Source organism: Pinus tabuliformis, chromosome 1_2 (assembly GCF_031772625.1).
Source record: "Pinus tabuliformis cultivar Carrire ecotype Pingquan chromosome 1_2, CPIR1, whole genome shotgun sequence".
Lineage (NCBI taxonomy): Eukaryota > Viridiplantae > Streptophyta > Pinopsida > Pinales > Pinaceae > Pinus > Pinus tabuliformis.
The window spans coordinates 347,093,519-347,100,008 of NC_142298.1; positions in this window are offsets into that span (position 1 = coordinate 347,093,519).

The following is a 6,490-nucleotide window of genomic DNA, read 5'->3' on the forward strand; positions in this document are numbered from 1 at the left end:
TTTCTAATTTGATGATATCTTGAACAAAGATCCAACTTGGTGAAGTAAATTACTCCATGTAATTCATCCAACAATTCATCAATGACAGGAATGGAAAATTTATCTTTAATAGTGAGCTTGTTAATCTCCCTATAATCCATACACATATGCCATGATCCATCCTTCTTGTGCACCAATACTACTAGAGCAGAGAAAGAACTTTGACTAGGTTGAATTATGCCAACCTCTAGCATTTTTGCAGCCATATGTTCAATTTCAGTCTTTTGGGCATAAGGATATCTATAAGGCCTGATGTTTGGAGGAACAATTCCTGGAATAAAATGAATAGCATGGTCATTATCACGAATAGGTGGGAGGCCTTTTGCATTCTCAAACACCTTAGAATGATTGTCCAAGACTTTTTGGAGATCTGGCGAAATAGATGATTTCAATGTTTGAACCTATAGTGAGCATAATTGTGCAATTACCCTTGTTGTTCTTTCTATAGAATCTTTGTCATGCCATTAGAGATGATTACCTTTCTTGGTTTCCCTGTGATACCTCTTAATTCAACTTCCTTTCCTTCCCAAAAAAATTTCAAGAAACATTCTTGAAAATTGAAAGCTATTGTCGCCAAAGATTGTAACCATTGGACTCCTAGTACAACATCAGCACCACCGATTGGAATTAAAAGAAGTGGACTCTTCAATACATATTCCCCCATGGTTAGCTTGAATTCTAGCACTTTCCAGAGCAATTTATAGTTCCTCCATTTGCAACCATTGCTTGACACTATGGTGCTGGATATAGGAAACAATTAAATTCCATGTCTATCTTACAGTGAATAAAATTATGGGTACTACCCGAATCAATCAACAATATTACCTTTTTCTTCTTGATATATCCTTCTATCTTGAGAGTTTGAAGAGTGGTAATTCCTGCCAATGCATTACAAGGTATGTTCAGATTTATTTCTTCTTTCTCTGGGGTTGGTTCTTGGTGCATATCCTCCTCTTTTTATGTTTCTTGTTACTTTTCTTCCTCCTCTTCACAACCTATGTAGAATAATTTCTTCTCAGCACACTTATTACATTTAGTGTATTTTATACCACAACTGTAAAAAGTACCTTTTTCTCTTTTTTCCTCCATTTTTTGTGGTGTCAACCCTATAGGTTGTGGAAGACTCGGAGCAACAACATTTCCATATTTATAGTTGTGAGTGGTAGACTTCCTTGTTGCCATAATTTTTCTTTCAACTTTTCTTGCCACCCTGAATTCCTTCTCTAATGAATCAAGTTCCCAAAGGTGAACCTCATGTTGGATGTTATATTTTAAAGATCCTATGAAGACATCAACCCTATGCTCCTCTGGAATATCGGTTACCTGAATATTAAATTTTCAGAAGTCTTCAATGTATTCACTATTGAATCCTTTTGTTTCAAATTTATCAATTGGAAAAAGAATGTGTTTATCTTTGTATCTTCATAATATGCTATCATTTCCTGCGTACAATTTAACCAGGTGACAACTGGTTTATAAGAACAAATCCATCTATACCATACAAACTGATTTGGTTCTAAATATAAAGATGCAATATGTACCGTTTGTGAGGGTTTCATATCTTGTAGGTCAAAATATTGCTCCATCTATAGTATTCATGTTACCAGATCCTTTCCATTAAAATTCCTCATATATATCTTTGGAATGTGGTGGTTCTTAAACCCCACATTGGAGTCTCTAAAATCATAATTAATATTCCTTTTGTCTTCATCACGATTTTCATGGATTACTTGTCACAATCCGGAAGCCTTTCTTGCAACAACTTTGTCAACCCTTCCAACATGGCATTCATCACATCCATGTCTACTTTAAAAACATCCATGTTTCATTTTATACCATCCATATTGTCTTTAATACCATACATGTCCCATTTTAATCCATCCATGTCATATTTTGTTGCTCTTTGTGAGAGCGAAATGTGTTTCACTTGGTCCTGTAACTTTGATATGTCATGTTGCAATAATTTTTCTTCATCTGTTGTAGTAGAGTTTTATGAGGGCTTAATGGGTGTAGAATTCTTTTGTTTGGAGGAATTTTTGAAACAATACTGATATCTATGCTTAAATATTCCCTTTGAATCACTTCTAACCGATTTTTCAAACAAAAGTTATGCAAAATTTAAAAATACACACCTTTTTATTTCTTTTTAGGAGCTAGATATTGCATTTGTTGTATCTCTGTAATTACGAATCTCCAAGATCTGAAATTTCGTCCTATAGGACCCCTCTAAGTCTTATTTCCAACCAAACTATTTAGAACAATATTGAATTTTTCAAGAAAGTGTTATTCCTAATCTCCCACGATGAGATGATTATAGACTTGTTCAGTAGATCAAACTTTTTCGTAGCGCCACGTGTCACATTTTCAAACTTCGGCCCTAACTTTGTTACAGATGAAACCATATTTCATCAATTTTTTACAAACTTCAATTTTGATGCTTAAAATGAAAGTTATGACGATTTTCCCTAGGTCACTTGTTTGAGACTGAATTCTTGATCATGAAAAATCCCTAACTTCTTCGGACCATATCTCAGAAAATATAGTGAACTAAGATCTGAAATTCGTACCTGAAGTTCACCAAGATTTATAATCCACTTGGTTTAAATTTCCACTTTTGAAGCTTTGTAGAAAAAATGTTATAGCAAAAGATCCATGATGACCTGTTTGAAGTAGCGAATCCCTAGAATCCAAAGATTTGATACCAAATGTTATGCAACCAGCTCACAAATAGATAGATCAACGACTTAAAAATTATCCTCTTTGAGGGGGAAACCTCCTTTAAATTACATAAGTGAAAAATTCTTGGATGTTACAAATGAAAATACCTCCTTTATATATATAGGAGTCTAAGGGATAACAATATATTTAGAGCCTACATAACAATAATAATGTAAGGGAACAACAATAATAATATTGGGCTTCTATGGGACACAAAAATAACAATATGGTGGCTACATGGGCACAACAATAAAAATAATGGGGCTATGATAAAAATAAAAATAAGTGGGCTACACTAGTAATATAGGGACTTAAAACTTCCGCAAAATACCATGAGCTCAAAGAAACATTAGCATGTATAATCAACCATAAGCATAGATTAATAGGAAGAAACATGTAGTTTCATTAATCATGAATCAAATGGTACACTTTTACCTTCAAAAATGGGATCCTCTCATCAAACTTGTAGCATGGTATCCTCTCCCAATACAATAGAGCTCTCACGACATAACATGGTAACTATATCTAACCCTCTTTCCTCTTGCTGAGATTATATATGCTCATTCTATCCTTTGGGAGGATGTATATAGACACCTAAGAGCTTGAGAAGTAAGGAAAATTCTAAAATAATGGACACCTAGCCAACTCATACACAAGTGGGTTAAGTTGATCTCCTTGGCAATGGAAAACTCTAGAAACATTTTTCACAATTATGAGTTTTTCTCAATTATCTATATTACAAAATAATTATTATCTCATAATTATAATATTTTGGAAAAACAATGATGAGAAATTGCTCAATTGCGCAATTTCACCCCTTTAACATGGGATAAATCTCACATAAGTAAATGAAAAGGTTAAAAGGGGATGCATTCTAGCCAATAACCGAGGTAAGTTGAACTTGGGTTTCTCTCATTATAATGGTGTGGCAAACAGGGGCATAATAGGCAGTGATTAGAAAAAAAAAACCTAGTTTTCCTCTTGTCTGATCATCATGAAATTATGATGTTGAAAACCAATGTGATCTTCCTATTAAGTCAGGGTCCATATTCTCTATTTCTTGTTCCCTTTCTATTCTTGGTGATATGATGAAATACACATGAATGTATATATGATACAAATTAACTACCAATCACCCAAGATCAATGCTATATGCGTGTATGATTTAATGAGGGCCAACAAAAACATTCATTTGTTTAACTAGGTTTTGATTATGGCCCATCTAAATCAGATTAGATTGTGTCCTGAATTAGCCAACACGAGGACCACAAAAAAATTCATAAATTTTTTTGTTGTTGAAGTTATTTATTGCAAAATTCAAATTATTTTTATTCATAATTTTAGGCCTAGCACCAAAATATGCCTACCCAAGTGAAAACAATGTTTTAATTTTTTAATTATAATAAAGCTAGGAATTTATCCTAGTTTCAGATTATGTAAAAAGATCCCAAGGACCTTCATATAAATCAAACATAGAGTGGGGCCACAACTCCAAGGTATATCTCAGATGAATTGCATGGTAAATTCCAAGTATTGGAACAATATATTTCCCACACCTTATATCCAATATGATATACATTTGTGAGTGAGTATAATGATCTCTGTCATAAATTAATTTCTAAGAACTCCTCATGAGGGCCAAACTTTTGATGTTGCATACCACCTTATTATCATTAAGATTGTTTAAGGGGTTTGCATTATCCAATAATAAATATTAAAGAGTGTGGTTAAATGAAATACCTTTCTCGTCTGCTTATTCTCAACTAAAACTCATGTGTATTCTATGAATTTTTTTTTTTAAACATCAATGAAAAATAATAACCAATCTGAAACTATTTTTGTTTCACCAAAGGAAGCAATCTACTTGCAACTCGATCATGGGCCTTGTGATGTAGGAAGGTGTTCCCTCTGCGGATAGAGGCAACCCCTCTAGCCTTAAAGTCGGTCTAGTCACAAACAAGGACAAATCAACAATAGCTTTCCTTAAACATTCATAGTTGGAGGCCTACCTCAACCGATGGTCGATGGAGTTTCGTTGCGCTGCTCCAGCTTTTGCTTCCTAATGAGTAATCAACCTGAAACAATGCAAAGGAAACACAACAAAACACGTAACCAAAACAACAATGATCTATTTACTCACAAAGTCAAGAAGTCATGAGCTATCAAGTACATTACATACAAGACATAGGAAAACATCATTGATTGCATTAATAATGAAATAAGAGTAAGCTTACAACCAAAGTCTTGACGTCACAAGCCTTCTCAGAGGGATCCAGCCAGCATGTTCCTCAAGCATTCATTCTTTGAAGATGGATCTCCCAACATACAAGTCTCTCTCACTCACAACTTTTACACAAGATTAAGGGCTCTTCACAACCTTCCACAAGTTATCAACAATCCCACACTTGTCACACTCACACCAGCTATCTAGCAAACTCACAAACACTAACAACACTGCTCCACTAGCCAACTATCAGCAACTATCCCCCAAAAACTAGCAGCACATAGCAATGGTGAGACTTTAAATAGGAGAAGGAGTCTCCACGAAAGGTGGAAGAGTGAGCTTATCTCCAAGGAAGGTAGCACAAAGGATGGAACATCCATGCTAGGGAAAGGAGGGCGATACAAACTATGCCAACAACCAGGTCTAGAGTCATCTGGAAGGCCGACTGTTGGAACAAATTCACCCAATCTGGATCATCGCGGGTACATAACTGATCATCTGCGCTGACATCGCTATTGAATAACGTAACTAGTCAGGTCATTGCTAAAGATTACAAGCAACCTCGCGCTGGCACATAAAATCAAACCATCACGGGAATCAAGTGTACTTCCGCAATGGCAGCGCTTCTGGACTATTTAAGAGTGCCCTTTAGCACGTTTATTTAGCCAACAAACGTAATGAGGCAAATAACTTAGGAAAAGTGGGTCATTTGGAAACATCAGAGAGCATTTGTCTAATATGAGCATGTTTGACTTGGACACATGACACAGTAGGAAGACTGGAATGAAGACAGTGACAAATTACTGTGTAACAGGCCTTGTGGAGAGTCTCTATTGTGGCACAAGTTATGGAGTATTGATGCACACATCGAGGTTTTATGCGACATCATAATTTATTACCTCCTTATATCATGTAATAAGGATTAATGTGGGTCGATAGTTTATATGTAATGCATGTTGTAGTCCCTAGACACACACACACACACACACATATATATTAGAGTAGACTTGATATATGTGACTTTACACTTATAGGTGCTTGGTTACATGTAAACCAATGTGTATGTTGTAACATGGTTACATAAAAAATATATATATATTTCCCTTTTTCATTATGATAAACACACGTAATTGGTATTTATATTGGTTATAAGAGTTTTTTTTATATAAAAATTTGGAAGGTTTATATCTATATATATATAGATATAGATAGACACACCCACACACACACATACATATATTACACTTTGATCCCTTATTTACATATAGATTACAATGTTGATTAGTCCCTACCTCTCTAGGGACTATAACATTCACCTCGCAGTCAAAGTGCATTGACTCTCCATTATTTTTCTATTTTTCTGCAATTTTAACCCAAGTTTTGTGAAAATGCTGAATATTTCTATTTTCCATAAATTCAACATATTTTTCTATTTTTTTTGGAAATATTATTTCTAATTTTCGATTGGTTTAGGTACCTCCGATGGGACATAATACCCCAGGTGGAGAT